The following is a 17,378-nucleotide window of genomic DNA, read 5'->3' as shown; positions in this document are numbered from 1 at the left end:
TGTGGATGACATTATTGTGACAGGTAATGATGAGGCAGTTATCCGAGAGTTTACTACACGGCTTCACACCGAATTTGCTATTACAGAATTGGGTTCATTAAATTATTTTTTGGGTCTTGAAGTCACTCATACTGATTCGGGAATCTTCCTAAACCAAGCAAAATATGCATATGATATACTTGCATAGGCGGACTCCTTGACACAAAACCTGTAGCAACACCGCTTACCACTACAGATACTTTCGTTTCCAAAGGCACTCCGTTTCATGATTCGACCTTTTACAGATCGTTAGTAGGTGCTTTACAGTACCTAACAATTACAAGGCCGGATCTGTCCTACGCGGTAAATCAAGCGAGCCAATTTCTTTAAATGCCCACAACAACCCATTTTCAGCTTGTTAAGCGTATCTTGAGGTATGTCAAAGGAACACTTTCGTTTGGACTAACGACTGATAAACCCAAAACTACGAAACTAGTGGGTTACTCTGATGTCGATTGGGCGCGCTGCATTGAAACTAGACGTTCGACTCATGGTTATTCCATTTATCTTGGTGGAAATCTTGTATCTTGGAGTGCCAAGAAACAACCTACTGTTTCACGCTCTAATTGTGAATCAGAATATCGAGCAATGGCAAACACTGCTGCTGAAATTATTTGGTTAACTCATCTTTTACGTGAGTTACATGCATTACCTTCTGACCGACCCACGTTGCTATGTGACAACAAAAGTGCTTTTTTTCTAAGTCAGAATCCGGTGTCTCACAAGCGAGCCAAACACATCGACATCGATTATCACTTTGTTCGTGAACTCGTGTCTTCAGGACGTCTCTACACCAAGTTTGTTCCAACAACGCTTTAGGTGGCTGACATTTTTACTAAAAGCCTTCCGAAACCTCTCTTTGAACGGTTTCGCACAATGCTAAGAGTCGGTTCTCCACCTGTTCGCTTGAAGGGGGGGTAATAGATAAGATCAAATTCAAAATTAGTCAATAGTCAATATTGTATTTATTAGTTGCTTATTTCTCTCCTAGATTCATGTATTTTGATTATTTCTCTCCATGAATAATGGAGCCCCTTGCTGTATTTATATTGTAACAATACGTGAATAATATTATTCACTTCCAATTCTATCACACACTAAACCTATCCGTAACAGGTAACGGTGCGAGATCTAGCGGTGTGAATGGGTTTCGGCCATACACAACAAAAAATGGGCTTTTTCCTGTGGTACTATGGTTTGAACGATTGTAAGCAAACTCGGCCTGTGGTAAAACCAAATCCCACTGTTTCGGTTTATCCCCAATGAGAGTACGTAAAAGATTACCCAAACTACGGTTGGTGACCTCCGTTTGGCCATCGGTTTGCGGGTGGTGTGAACTACTAAATTGTAATTTTGATCCGAGGCGTCTCCATAACGTGCGCCAAAAATGACTCACAAAATTCACATCACGATCTTATGTGATGGTCTTAGGAATACCATGTAACCGCACGATTTCTGAAAAATATAAATGGGCCACTTGACTAGCGTCAAAAGTTTTAGCACATGGAACAAAGTGTGTCATCTTCGAAAAACGGTCAACAACCACTATGATGGAGTCTTTCATTCTTGCTGTTCGTGGTAGTCCCACCACAAAATCTAAACTCACATCCTCCCATGGGGCATTAGGAACTGGCAGTGGTGTGTATAATCCGGCATTAGTGTGGGGAGTTTTAGCGATTCGACAAGTGCGGCACATTTGAAGCAACCGAGTAACATCTTTCTCCATACGTGGCCAATAAAATCTTTCTTTAATAAGACCCAATGTCTTCTCTCGCCCAAAATGACCCGCAAGTCCCCCCTGATGACTTTCCAAAATAATCGCATCCCGAAGTGAACAACGGGGAACACAAAGACGATTTCCTTTAAAAAGAAAGCCACCGTGTTTAATGAACTCGTGATATGGACGTTTCGGTGTTGTTTCCCAAGCCGCTTTAAACTCTGGATCATCACGATATAGTTGGCGAAAAAGATCAAACCCACCAACCTGTAAGCGCATTGAATTAAGAAGTGTATGTCAGCGGCTGAGAGCATCGGCCACGGTATTTTCGGTGCCCGCTTTGTGGAGAATAACAAAAGAGAACTCTTTTAAAGTTTCAACCCATTTGGCATGGCGTGAATTAAGCTTCAACTGGCCATTTATATATTTGAGAGCTTGATGGTCAGAATATAGTACGAATTCAGCCGGTAATAAGTAATGACGCCCGTACTCAAGACACCGGATAATAGCATAAAATTCTTTGTCGTAGGTACTATACCTGCGGCGGGTGTCGTTAAGCTTCTCGCTAAAAAAAGCGATTGGACGCCCGTGTTGGCTTAACACACCCCCAATACCAACACCGGAGGCATCACATTCCACCTGAAAAACCTCACCGAAATTTGGTAAGATTAGAATGGGTGCTTGTGTGACGAGGGCTTTAAGTTCATTAAAAGATTTCTGGCGGCCGACGACCAATGAAACTTATTCCCTTTTAGACATTCTGTAATAGGCGCGACTAAGGAGCTGAAGTTTTTTATGAACCGACGATAGAAGGATGCTAAACCATGGAAACTTCGGACATCATGTAGAGATGTCGGTGTTGGCCAACTTGTAATCGCATCCACTTTCGTTGTATCCATGCGAATTCCATGGTCTGAAACAATATAGACCAAAAATAGAACTTCATTAGTAAAAAAATGACACTTAGATCTGTTGCCTACAATTTTTGGTCTCGCAACACGGTGAAGACTTGGCGGAGATGATCAAGATGTTGTTGTTGATTCGTGCTAAAGACTAGTAAATCATCAAAGTAGACGAACAAATATCGTCCGATTGAATATGTGATTCATAAGCCGCATGAATGTACTTGGAGCGTTAGAAAGACCGAACGGCATGACCATCCACTCATAGAGTCCGTCGCGTGTTTTGAAAGCGGTTTTCCATTCATCCCCGGGGCGTAATGAAGATGCGGTTTAGGGTTTAGGGTTTAGGGTTTTCCAATCAAATGAAGATGAATCTGATCACGAGCGTTTGTTGGAAGACGAACCAAGATTCCATGAAGATGGGATTGATTTTAATGAAGATGAGTGTTTATTTGTGAATTCTTCCGATGGCGATTTTAGTTATGATTCGCCACCCGTGTTTGATATCTACCGGGATGAGGAAGAACATACGGTAGCTATGGGTGGTGATATGGTGGCTACAGGTGGTCCAACTCTTTCCTTGGATGACCCAAAGAAAATGACACTCGATGGGTATTGGCGGAGTTCTACACGTGTGTCAACTAAAATGATGGAATTGAATGAGAAGTATGGTGATAAATTGCCTTCCAGGATCTCTAGTGTTGAAGTTGTTGGCCATGCGATGGTGATCGAGGGTTCCGTGGCTTCCATGGTAACCCTATCTTTTATGCCGGGAATAAAGATGGGATTAGATGTTGACCAAATCATTACCATATTTGATAAAGATGGTGATTTAATAAAATCTCCTAGTTTGGTGGAAGTTCAAAAAGGAATGGAATTTAAAATTGAAAAACAAATATCGAGGTCAAATGATAACGATCAAGTTTGTGATAGGGATGTATATTTTACACATGGGCTAACTAATCTTATGGATAAGTCTAGTGACATGCATGAGAAAATAAGTGGATCAGTTACATTCGACCCTGGTGGTGCAGGTCGCGAGCCAGGAAAGATGACCCATGCATTTAAAATGTTTAGGTGGGTCGTGATGATACCAAATAAAAATCGAGTTGATGTTCCTTTCGATCCAGGTGACTTTGGTTTTAAGGCAAAACTCGAGGACGAGTTTTTTCGAAAATGGGGAGTATGATGCAGGAGCATCTTGTAATTTAAAATCTGATTTTTAATATCTTTTTATTAATTTATGTTATCTCGTTTCCAAGTTTATCTTTTTTTCTTTTTGTATAAATAGGGCGTTAGGGTTTCTTTGTTATTCAGTTTTTGATTAAGTTTAATATAAAGAACATTGTTCTTGAAACTTTTGGTTCTGTTTCTCGTCTTTGATTAATCATGAGTCTCTCGAGCCATTGATCGCTTACGAAACTACATCAAATACAGTCATTACTCAATTTCAATCGTTAAATTAAACAAATATGTCATGAAATAATAAATAATAATAATATCAGTAATTGCTCAAATTCAATAGTTAAATTAAATACATATGTTATGAAATAATAATAATAATAATATCAGTAATTAATCACTTCAAATCGTGAAATTAAACAATTTAAACAGTGCGTTGTTAATTAATAATAACATCACTAATTACTCAATTTAAATCGTGAATTAACAAATCAAACAATATGTTCGATACTGGTTAAATTTTGATCTAGTCAAAACTGATTAACAATATTATCAGTAAATTCAATCGTTAAATTAAACACATATGTTATAAAATAATAATAATAATAATATCAATAATTAATCAAATTAAATCGTGAAATTAAACAATGTATTGTAAATTGATAATAATATAAGCAACTACTCAATATAAATCGTGAATATAAACAAATCAAAGAAGATGTTGGAATACATGGTCAAAATTGATTAGTAATAGCATCAGTATAAACTACTCAATTTTAATCGGGAAATTAAAGAAAAAATTAATAAAGAGTGAAATTAATAATAAACTTTGGTAGCCGGAATGGTTCCTCGGGTGTAGAGTTTGACGCGTTCACCTTGACGGCCTTTCACCATTTTGGTTTACCTGTAGAATCTGAACGACACGCCGGTGAAGAAAGTGTAAACCCTAGGGAGAACGGCAGAAATGCATGTATGTGAAGATTGTATGGGTTTCGTTTTAGGGTTTTGAATGATGCTTTATGGGCTGATTTTTACAAACCGACGGAGAGCATATTAGATCTAGGTTCCTTGTTGAGCTTCAAGATTAATAGAGAGAGAGAAAAGAAAACGGAAGTATAGATTGATTCAATTTTTGAATTTTGAATGATAAGAAACAAAAATACTTAATGAATATGTATTCATATCAATGAATTGGTAGAGCAGAGACTCATACAAATTAATCATGTGTCAGGAACCAGATTTGAACCGGTGACACGAGGATTTTCAGTCCTCTGCTCTACCAACTGAGCTATCCCGACTATTCCTAATGTCTCATCCTCATTTTCATTTTACTAGAGAACGTGGGTCTATGTCAATTGAACGGGTATTACAAAGCCTCATCCAACCCGTAATCGCAACAACCCACTTGCAAGAGCGGAGCTCTACAAACATTGACTCAAAAACTAATAGCTCCGTTGTAGAATTCAGACCTAACCATTAATTAAGAAGCGATGGGAACGATAGAACCTGTGAATTCAAAAGATTTTAGTGAAAAAGAATTCGAATGATTCATTGATCGGGATGACGGAACCGGCCATAGACCAATTCATCTATTCGGAAAAATTATGAACTAATGAGAGAACTGAAATAGAAATGGAAAGAGTAAATATTCGCCCGCGACTTCTTTTTTCCTGACCGGGTCAATAAAGTTATGCAAGATTTTGATTTATTTATCTCTTATATATAATGGATTTACCTGGACTAATACATGATTTTCTTTTAGTCTTTCTGGGATTAGGTCTTATATTAGGGGGTCTGGGAGTAGTATTACTTGCCAATCCCATTTATTCTGCCTTTTCCAGATAAAGATGTCAGAAGAATCTTTAACCAAAGCTTGTAGGAAGACTTTCAAACCAAGAGGCGTGGCTTCTTATTTGATGAACACGTTAGCAAAATAAATATGGGGCTGACACATGTCCCAAATGCATGTGGTAGTGACACGTATCAGAACCTGTTTTCATTTATTATATATAGAGATAGAGATTATGGCTAATTTTTTTTACTGATATAAAAAGACTAGAACAATGATGCAAATTATACATGTAAACATTTTTTAAAATCAAATAAATGAACAAGTAACATAAATAAAATGTAAAATTCTAGTTACATAAAAGACTTATGTAAAAGTTTTAGTAACTGTTATTTATATTACTATTATATTTTTTATTATTGATACTATAACATAAATAAGTTGGTTGTGGCTCAATGGTAGAGCACTCACTTTATGAGGGATGACGCTGGCTTGTCAGGATTCGAGTCCTGATATCACCCTGTTTTACCGACTCCTCGTTGTCGTGCCGTTTGACGGGCGTGGGGGTCGGGTTTTATCCGGTGAATCCCTCAACAGGTGGAACGCTAGGGGCTCCGTTCGTCCAGACTAGTGGCTGGCTCGGGCTACCTTTAGCCAATGTGGGACGCGTACGGGGCACCCGGCGTTACTTAGTTGGCCGTTCAAAAAAAAAGGATACTATAACATAATAATCGAGTGATATATAACCTAGGCTTTAGATAGACTTTTCATAAAGTTGGTTTCATTATTATATGGAAAATTGGTTTTATTGGTCCCAACTATTTTATTTTTGCCGGCGCTGGTCCGAACTATCATTTTGGCTGGAAACGGTCCCAACTTTCACATTCATTTCTTTCACCAGTCTGCGACTGACGGAGTACTAACTCCGTTAAATATTTGTTGATGTGTCCATCTGAGGTGTCAAAAAAATATTACATGGCAGCCAACGTGGATACGGTATTATACTTAACATATTACATTCATAATTCACACCTAATTCTCCAACAATACACCCAATAAAAATCCCCAATTTATCTCAAGAACCCTAATTGAATCATCTAATCAATTACAATCTCAAAACCGATTAAAACCCTAATTATCTCTTACACTATGCGAAGCTTCTACCGGAAGCTAACGGATCGATTAAAACCATTTCCAATCGAGTGATGGGATGTACGGCACAGGTGTGGTTGGACATGAAGATGAACACCGACGGAACCATGCGGTTTACGGCGGACAATGATTCGGACATCACGAGAGGCTTTTGCTCGTGTTTGATTTCGGTGCTTGAAGGAGCCACACCAGAGGAGGTGTTGGCGTTGAAGACGGAGGATTTGGGAGATTTGAGTGTTATTGGAGTGAATCTGAAGCTTGATTCTAATTCTAGGGTTAATACTTCGCATAATGTGTTGAGAAGTATGCAGAAGAGGACCAAGGCGATTGTCTTAATGTTGTCAATTCTTCTAATGATCTGGGTTTGAGATTGTAATTAATTAGATGATTCAATTAGGGTTCTTGAAATAAATTGGGGATTTTGATTTGGGTGTGTTGTTGGAGAATTAGGTGTGAATTATGAATGTAATATGTTAAGTATAATACCATATCCACGTTGGCTGCCATGTAATGTTTTTTTTACACCTCAGATGGACACATCAGCAAATATTTAACGGAGTTAGTACTCCGTCAGTCGCGGACTGGTGGAAGAAACGAATGTGAAAGTTGGGACAGTTGTCAGCCAAAATGATAGTTCGGACCAGCGCCGGCAAAAATAAAATAGTTGGGAACAATAAAAACCAATCCTTATTATATTAGTCTTCCTCTTTTTATGTGCACATGATCTTCTTTCGTGTATCATCTTCTTCACCTGCAACTCCTCGATGAACATATATTTTTTTTCCCTTTTTTCACATTTTCTTCTTTCAGTTCAATCCTCTTTGTTGCTACTGCCATTCATCTACAATTTTGGTTGGCCACGATAACACTAAACCTAATGGATGAAGGAACAAAGCCTGCTTGGCCGGAGCGTGGCCGGAGGGTCAACGGACCCCCGGACCCTCCTGTAGTTCCGTCACTGACGAACACAAATAAAATCAGCAGAGCCTAAAGATTAAGACCGATATACTTATCAATGTGAATAATGAAAACCTATAAACTAATCAAACAAACACGAACAAGCACATGTTCATGTTCATTTATTTGATAAATGAACATTTGTGTTTGTTTATATCGTTTGTTTAAAATACAAACGAGCATAAATGAACAAAGATAAACAAACATAAATTTATATATATATATATATATATATGAACAAATGTAAATGAACACAGACAAACATAAATGAAAACACTTCAATGAATACAAATTTATCAAACATAAAATTTTTAAGTGTATGACTCATCCATATAATATTTAATTCTATATAACTAGTACATAAACAAACATAAATAAACAGACATAAATGAAAGAACATAACGTGTTCATGTCCGTTCGTTTTTTTGTTCATGTTCATTCGTTTATTAAATACGAACATAAACCAAATTCCTGCCGAACGGTTCATAAACAATATGCTGAACGTTCAGTTCGTTTACAGGCCTATATAATGTGTATATTAGTTTAACGAAAATGATAAAAACGATAAATATATACACTTCGCCGACAAAGTTGAGGAGTAACCCGGGCTACTCCTAAACATAACCTAAATCCGCCCCCGGCTAAAAACATAATGCCACCTTTTTGAAGCTCGAAAATAATCATCTTCAAGCCCTAATAAGCCTTAAATATCACTATACACACAAACCGCTGGTTGTTTAAATAGCAAAAATATCGACCACAGTGGGAGTCGAACCCACGACCTTTTGATCCGAAGTCAAACGCGCTAATCCACTGCGCTATGCGGTCATTTGTGTTGATCTGTCTTAGTTTATAATCTTTAACAAGATATATTGATTGTGAATTTCAAATATTGATTATTGTTAAATGTTCCTGTAAAAAAGTATTTTAAAAGGATTGTTATTTTTAAATGTTGTAATTAGATTTCTTAGACACGTTGTTATAATTAGTATCGACATGTTGTTATAGTTAACATTGTAACAACATTTTAAAGGATCGTTGTTATAAAGGTTACAACAATACTATACCCCAATATTGATGATTTTCATATATGAACAGACTTACATTATTTGATTTAAATGCCTAGATGACTAAGTTGTAATGACATTATAATGGAGTGCTATCCATATAAAATATTACAAAAATAAAATGTATACAATAAGGACTTTGGGAAAAAAAATGGTTACCTTTATTATTACTTGGGTTAGCAAAAAAATAAAAATAAAAAATGAATTGCCTTGTAACCGAACTAACTGACATAACCGAGCATAAATAAATTCATTTTCCCCCCTTTTTTTGGCAAACTGAATGGAAACTTTCTAATGCATAAGCAGGAAAAATTGCTAAGCACGAGAAGGCGTGTGTTGAGAATCAACCCGTCTTCATTCATTTTGCTTTTGATACATTTGGGTCTCTTGCCCCCGATGCTGCTACGTTTCTAAAAGGAGTTCAGCGGGTCGTACACAGTAACTCAACGATGCCGAAGAACGGTAACTTTATTTTCAGACGGACCGGTTTTGCTATTCAAGAGAGGGTGACGACGCAGCTTGTTGCTCGCTTACCTGCCTCTCTATTGTAATTGGGTCATTTTATTTGAAATATAAACTTAACAAAAAATTTCTTCATTTTGACTAATCATTATTCACAAAAGGTTGACTATGTCCATAATTTTAACGTATAATTGTTTAGTACATTTTGTGGATAATAATGTTAAAAAGTATATAAAAGCTAATGGTGTTATCACTTATCAGGCCCAATAGCCCAATAAGAGAAGAAATCCAACTTCATTGTCAATATCAATGAACTTAAATCCTAACATGCAACGTTGAATATTAATATAGAGTATGACTTAACATGTCACTATAACTCTTTAGAACATATGACTTTAATCGTATGTTAAGCCTTTGTTTTAAAATATTTTTATTACATTAATACGATGAATCAATAAATAATTGACATAGATTTGTATATAACTTAATTTTTATGTATCGATATTCATTAAAACTATTATTATTTTTACCTAAAAATATTGTGATGTTACAAATCCTTAATTTACCTAAAAATAACGATTTTTCCTAATATATCAATCTGATCAATGCTAACCATCCGGCTTTTACATAATAAATAACTGATATAACTAATAACTAAACATGAAAACAATTAATTGAATTGACTCGTAACCGAATTAACTAATATAACTAAACATGAAAACAAATCATTTTTTTCCTTTTTTTGACAAACTGAAATTGATGGGTCAATTTCAGCTATCCATATTTTCTTCCTCCACAAACCCAAACCAATCAACTTGTAGTACATCTGCGATTAATTGAATTGGCCCAATGCATACACCCGGTACCTATCGAGTAGCTGATACAACAAGGTTTCGAGAGACAAGGTGTTGGCCCAGACGGATCAAACAATCATATCAAACGAACTTATCAAACAACTTTCATCTTCAATAATTGACCCGAAACTCCTTCATCCAATATAGTAAAAAACTCTTTCTTTCCTGACATATGATGACTTGCACCATTGTCTAAATATCATGTACCTTCACAAGGTACACATCTATTCCTATGGTGAGCAAAAAATCGATTCATGCTATTGCTTTAACTTTATTAAGTAATAATTGTATTAACCACTATAGCATTTAGCTTTTGCTTTAACTTTTATTCAATAATTGCATCAAGGGTCATCCAACTACCTATGGTGAGCCAAAAATCGAGTAACCGAATTCAAAACGGGAAAATTAAACTGAAATAACCGACTCAAACAAATACACAACAGGTTAGTTTTGTTTTACTTGGAAACATGGCCGGCTCTTACGCTGTGTTCCCGAGTTTAGACTCAAGAACGCAACGTTATGGAGGAAAATGTGGTCGACGGCCCTCGGCCCGATACTCCGTTAGCTTGATTTTTATGTTTTTTTTAATTATATATATATATATATGAAAACATTATGTATAATTAATGTTGAAACTCAAATACATAATTGCTAGTTTGATCTAGTGGCAAAGGTGTATAACTCCCTACCAAAAGGTTGTGTGTTTTAGTCTCATTTAAGTCAGGTTTAAACCTATTTTATTTTAAAAGTTTTTTTACACACCACATATCATAACCAAATAAGTTCATTTAAAAATTAACTGTTTAAACAAAACCAAAAACCCTTTTTACTTACGGCTCACTTTTTTTTCCGCCTTCGGCCCAAAATTTGTAACAACTCTCGTAAACGGTCATGCCTTCATGCCACCACCGCTATTTGTTGTCACTCTTATCACCACCACCTTCGTTGTTGCCTACACCCACTGTTGTTTCGGGCACACCACCACGGTCCACCAGCACTTCCGTTACACACAGTCTTCTAACATGTTTTTGAACGAATGACAAAAGGCCACCGCCAGCTAGCCTAACCCAGCAGTACTAAGTCCTTAAGCGCCTCCAAGTTATCTCTAGTTCTGAAAAAAAATCCACCCACTCGAAAGCCCACTAATAAATCAAACCTAAATGCCCTCGTAATCGAACTGAATATCACAAAATTCACGATCTTTCTAAACCTATATCTCCATTAATAAAACCCAAAATTATTACCACTACATTACACTAAATTGAAAGAGACAAGTCTTCTAACTATTAAAATAATTAAAAAAATATATTCAAAAATACTCATTACCAAGTCAAAGTGTCAAACCAACAACCAAAAATCGCCACTAGATTTCATTTCAACCTACTTGGAGACTTCCAACACATAATCTTTAATTACACCCCATCACCAACACCACCTATTTAAATTATAACATGCACTCACACTCCAACACCTTCTTAAACCCTTCACCACCACTATTGTCACCCACTCATCATTCTAACTCAAAACCCATGGACCTCTTTTACACCATCATCTTCACCACAATCACCTTCATCATCTTCTCCTTATTAACCCGGGGCCTGAAGGGAAGCCTAAACCTCCCTCCATGCCCCAGAGGCTGGCCCATAGTTGGCAATCTGTTACAGGTTGCCAACTCAGGCCAACCCTTTTTCCAATACGTCCGGGAGCTCTTCCCGAACTATGGTCCAATTATAACCCTTAAAATGGGAAACCGGACCATGATAATATTATCAAAACCTGACCTGGTTCACGAAGCACTGGTCGTGAACGGTCAGGTTTTTGCAACACGGCCCGCAGAGAATCCCACACGGGCCGTGTTCAGCTGTAACAAGTTTACCGTCAATGCCGCCGTGTACGGCGGCGTCTGGCGGTCGTTACGGCAGAACATGGTCCAGAACGCGCTCAGCGCAAGTAAGTTGAGGAGTTTTAGAGCCGTTCGGGTTAATGCGATGGATAAGCTTGTTGATAGGTTGTCGGTTGAGGCCGCGGCGAATGATGGTGTGGTTTGGGTGCTGAAAAATGCTAGATTTGCTGTGTTTTGTATACTTGTGTCTATGTGTTTTGGTGTTGAGATGAATGAGAAAATTATTGAGGAAATTGATGAAATGATGAAGACAGTTTTGTTAACTCTTGATCCGAGGTTTTATTATTATTATTATTATTATTATTATTATTATTATTATTATTATTATTCATGGGTGTAAAAATAGTGCCTAGGCGCCGAGCTCTCAACGAGTAATCCCCGAGTGCTCTCTGACTAAGGCCAAGTACTCACCAACTAAGATCGAGTACTCCTAACTTCTTAGTCGACCGCCTAGGTCCGCCTAACGTTTTTTACAACCTTATTATTATTATTATTTTACGTCTACATACCATCTAATCTTGTATTGCACCTTTTATTACAGGTTAGATGACTACCTGTCAATGTTGGCCCCACTATATTCCAAGCAGCGTAAGCGTGCTATGGAAGCACGGGACCAACAGATTAAGATGCTAGTCCCAATAATAGAGCGGCGGCGGAAGGCCGTCACCGCTCCAGGATCTGATCCCAGTGCGGCGGAGTTTTCATACCTCGACACGCTTTTTGACTTGGCAGTCGAGGGACGGGAATATCCGCCGTCAGATCCGGAAATCGTGACGTTGTGTTCGGAATTTCTCAACGGCGGGACGGATACTACTGCCACCGCCGTTGAGTGGGCGATCGCTCGGTTTATCGAGTCGCCGACGATCCAGTCGAGACTCTACGACGAGATAAAGTCAGTCGTGGGCGACCGAAAACTTGACGAGAAAGATATTGATAACATGCCGTATTTAAACGCGGTCGTGAAGGAGTTATTACGAAAACACCCTCCGACGTATTTCTCGTTGACCCATTCGGTTACCGAGCCAGCGAAACTCGCTGGCTACGATATTCCGAAGGGGGCCAATGTGGAGATATATATCCCCGGGATTAGTGAAGATCCGAAACTTTGGGCCCACCCGGAAAGATTCGACCCGGATAGGTTTCTTTCGGGGGCGAAAGTGCGGATATCACGGGCGTGAAGGAATTAAAGATGATTCCCTTCGGGGTGGGGCGAAGGATATGTCCGGGATTGGGGATGGCTACGGTGCACGTGAGTTTGATGATCGGTCGAATGGTTCAGGAATTCGAGTGGCGGTCGTGGCCCGAAAACAGTAAGGTGGATTTCGGTGAAAAATTGGAGTTCACCGTGGTGATGAAGAACTCTCTTAGAGCTAAGATTATACCTAGACTTTGAGATTTGATTATTATGTTTGATTGTTTTTGGTTTTTGTTATGTTGAAATGGTTATTGTTTAATTGATGTTGTAATGTTGAATTTTTGTTGTGTTTTTGAAACAAATTGGAGGTACGGTATTGAAGATTTCATGATTATTATATGTAGACAAATTGTTGTTTTATTGTTATGGGTGTAAACGAGCCGTGCTTGAACTCGTTCTATACTCAACCTTAAACTCCACTTGTTAGTCGTTCTTTCAAGCTTGAGCTATACTTGTGCTCCGTTCATTTATTATTAATTTAGTTATATACATTTCAACTATTTTTTATGTATTTTGAGAAAAACGTTAACAAGCCCAGGTTCAGTTCAAGCTCGTGTGTGAACCTTTAAACGAGCCAAAGTTCAGCTCGAACTTGGTTGTTTAGTCTGGAATTAATACATAGAGTTTTAAAAGAATTAAATACCTAAAAATACATTAGGTTCGTTAAGGCTCGACGAGCCTAAACGATCTTCCCATACATGGCTCGAGCTAGGGGTTGATAAATAAAATAGGCTAAACTCGGGCTAGATAAGGCTTGGCTTGTTTCAAGCTTATTATTTATCTGATCTCAAGTAGCTTGCGAGCAGTGACGGAACCAGAGACCTAAACCGGAGGGTCATGATATATGTGTGTTAGTGTAAAATAAAATTTTATAAGATGTAAAAATTGATAAAATAAATTAATATTATTATTATTATTATTATTATTATTATTATCAAGGATTTGAAAACAATAAATATCTAACATGCATTGACTGTGGAGCTAGCGTAGCCTTTTTTCTAGAATGTAATTACAAAAATACCCTTCAAACACTATCATCTTCTTCACACCTCATTTTCTATTTCTAACTTTTTATGGCTTGCAAAATATTCTGATTAGAAGGTTTTTTTGTTAACATTTTCTTATTTTTACTTAATCTAATCATCACGGCAACTAATCAGCTTAGTGACATGGTGTTATTGAGGGTCAAAACAAAGAAATACCCAGTGAATAAAGGGTCAGAATAGACATGGCCGGAGCACTGCCGGAGGGTCAACGGACCCTCCGAACCCTCCTGTAGTTCCGTCACTGCTTGCGAGTAACTCTACTCATTTGCGTTTTCATGTGGGGATGATTCATATGGCATCGCAAAAAAATTATGTGATCTAACTATTTGAGCTATTAAAAAATAGTTATTAATGGTGTGTAATAAATAAAATACAAATGCTAAATGTAAAGAAGATTGGAAGACACATCACATATGTTTTATAAATATTTACAATGTTTTATTATATTTTATACTTTTAATATATAGTAAACAGAAAATAATACTTTGTTTCTTAAACGCATAGAAAAGAGTAGTTTATGGTTGTAGGGAAATTAATGTGATAAGTCCAAATAATGCCAAACATGATCAAGTCAACCCACACTGTACAAGAAGTTAATGTATGTGCATATGGTCAGCACCAACATCTTTAACCAATGCTAAACCAAAATTTTATTTTATTTTTATTTAGCCTGACACGAGTATACTTATTGGTAAAAAGTCGCACACTTTATGACATGCCCGTCATCAATTTTAAGGGAAACCTACCGCCCGAAGGCTGATATTTTATCATGAACGAGAAACGAGCGACCTTTAAAGAAAGTCACATGGGGACCACTAAAACGTTGAATGTCTCTGCTTATTCTTTCTAGTCGAGCCTCTCATCAAACCATAGATATAACCTTTCGTTCAATATGCATCAAGGGTTGACATATAGTGCGACTTGTCTCTCCTTTGGTTATTAAAACAAATAAGAGATTTCCTTTGACAAAACAATACAATTATTTTCTTTGTTGTTAAAAAAATATACTTATATACATAACTAAAGGGATAAAAACTATATGTTTAATATAGACCGAAACTCCAATCACCAAAAGAAATAAACTTCACCTAATATGATTAGTTTATTGGATTCGTGTACAAGTAATGTTCATAACATTCAACAAAAATATTTTTAATGTACACAAGCAATATCATAGAAAACTTAAAGCATATCATATTAGGTAAATAAGTTGTTCACACAATGAAATAATAGGGTGGTGTTTGATTGTTTTTATATAAAAAAAATGTTATGTGACAACAAAAAAGTGAAATTAATAACATTATAATTGTCGTTTATAAACTAAAAGGATTGCCAATTTTTTACTGATAATATGTATAATCAAATTTAGTTACCGAAATAGCATGTACATGTACATGTCCACGTCCACGTCCACGTCCAAAGTCCACAGTTAATCAGTAGCTAACGAAAATAACATAAACATATTTTCTAGTAACCAAATTAAACCGAACCGAACAGTTAAGAAAATCTAACAATCAAAACATTAATTATAAGTTAAGCATTAAACCATAACCGAACCGCCATATGGCTATCCCATGGCAAAGGATGGATTAAGGGTCACACCAAATACCTTCTAGGATGTTCTCGGTTCGACTTGAAGTCATGAAACCGTTCAAACTGGTTGGTTTAGTTCCATGGTTTTTTTTTAATTTTCGATTCTGTTGCTTTCACAGGTTTAAACCGTATCAGAAACCAATTGTATAAAACTAGACCGTAAAGTAAGATTATATACGTGTGTACTTGTTTGGTCGGTTGGTTGAAAATTATTTTTTGCGGACTAGCTTAATAAAAAGCATTAAAAATGGTCGGCTCACGACTTGACATAGAAACCGCTAAATCCAAACCATAAACCTATCGATTTCTTTTTCTAAAGTAGCAACAGGAGAATTTATCGTGAATATAGGAGGCTCTAGCTTATATGGAATTAATCAATTAAGCATAGAATACCTCAGTTGCTATTGTATTCACCATAATAAGATCGCACGTAGTGGCTCGTTTTCCGGCTCATTTTGAGGGCTCTCGTATATACAATGAAGGTGAGAGGATATGTTGTCCAATCAAACCTTTTTTATTATTAATTTTTATTTATATTTATATTAAAAAAAAATGTAATATTTGTATATTGACTGAAAGGAGTTATGGGCATTTTACCACTACGTCACTTTTTACAAAATTAGTAATTATTGACTGGGACGTCACGTATTGGTCAACCCCTTATATGCTTAGTTACCATTACGTGTGGTCTAACATTGTTTGACATTTAAGATCTCATGTAAGTGATGTTAAATTTTATATGCTTTTTATGGGCATGAATATAAACAATATGTAGACAAAATCGACATGCCCTAGGCACATTAAATGACTTTGATCAACTATAGGTGTTTTAAAAGCTTACATCTATTGGTAAGACATTAATTCAGATACCAAACAATAATATATTCTTAAGACATTAATTATTAATAGAACGAAAACGACTTCTTAGATGATGTTATCCTTTTGATAACATGTTGGTGTATTTGAATGACGAAGAATATAATACTTATCTTCTCCAACAAAGATATTCTAGCTTCTAACGCGATGAAGGATAAAAAATCTTCAATTTATTTGGATTACAATAAAACTTATTCGTTCAAACACTTATCTTTAATGTGTTATCAATGTGAATTCCGTCCTTTGGCGTCTAGCGTCTTGCTACTTCTGCCGGATTTAATGAAATTTGCCATTAAAAAAAAGATGTTACCCTTAACTCATTGTATATACCTCTTACTACTCAAGTGGTCTACTACACATAAACTAGATTACTAATTCGCATAATATATATATAGCGATGACCGTTTCCTATATGCTTTGTCATATTACGACTACTTAAGTTTAAACAATAATCTAACAATCAACAAATAATATCACACAGATATGTTCAAATGCTCGCTCCTTAAGATGTTCGCGTCCTCATAATTTCATTCGTCTTATGTCGTGTTCAACACTTCATATATTTTAAATTCATTCGTTCGAGCCTTGAAATCATCTATCAAAGTATGATAAAGTGAAACTGCCTTACCAATTAACCAAACCTT

General features: G+C 36.6%; 2 non-coding genes and 2 pseudogenes across 3 annotated transcripts; 2 read left to right on the top strand and 2 right to left on the bottom strand.

Annotated features, from left to right (window-relative positions):
• The first annotated feature begins 369 nt into the window (after positions 1-369).
• Positions 370-858, top strand: LOC143557477 (secreted RxLR effector protein 161 pseudogene; annotated as a pseudogene).
• Positions 859-5,065: 4,207 nt separating this feature from the next.
• On the bottom strand, positions 5,066-5,138 carry TRNAF-GAA (transfer RNA phenylalanine (anticodon GAA)). Its single transcript has one exon. It is a non-coding gene; the product is annotated as a tRNA-Phe (tRNA).
• Positions 5,139-8,492: 3,354 nt separating this feature from the next.
• Positions 8,493-8,566, bottom strand: TRNAR-UCG (transfer RNA arginine (anticodon UCG)). The gene has a single exon. It is a non-coding gene; the product is annotated as a tRNA-Arg (tRNA).
• Positions 8,567-11,475: 2,909 nt separating this feature from the next.
• Positions 11,476-13,452, top strand: LOC143557467 (cytochrome P450 77A2-like; annotated as a pseudogene). Its single transcript, XR_013139581.1, has 2 exons — positions 11,476-12,300; positions 12,566-13,452. The product of XR_013139581.1 is annotated as a cytochrome P450 77A2-like (transcript).
• The last annotated feature ends 3,926 nt before the right edge of the window (positions 13,453-17,378 follow it).

The sequence above is a fragment of the Bidens hawaiensis genome, unplaced genomic scaffold, assembly GCF_021521415.1.
Source record: "Bidens hawaiensis isolate Kalapana, Puna unplaced genomic scaffold, B.hawaiensis_p1.1 tig00018977_1, whole genome shotgun sequence".
NCBI lineage: Eukaryota > Viridiplantae > Streptophyta > Magnoliopsida > Asterales > Asteraceae > Bidens > Bidens hawaiensis.
The sequence above is the reverse complement of the archived record's forward strand: the minus strand, read 5'-3'. Positions and strand labels throughout refer to the sequence as shown.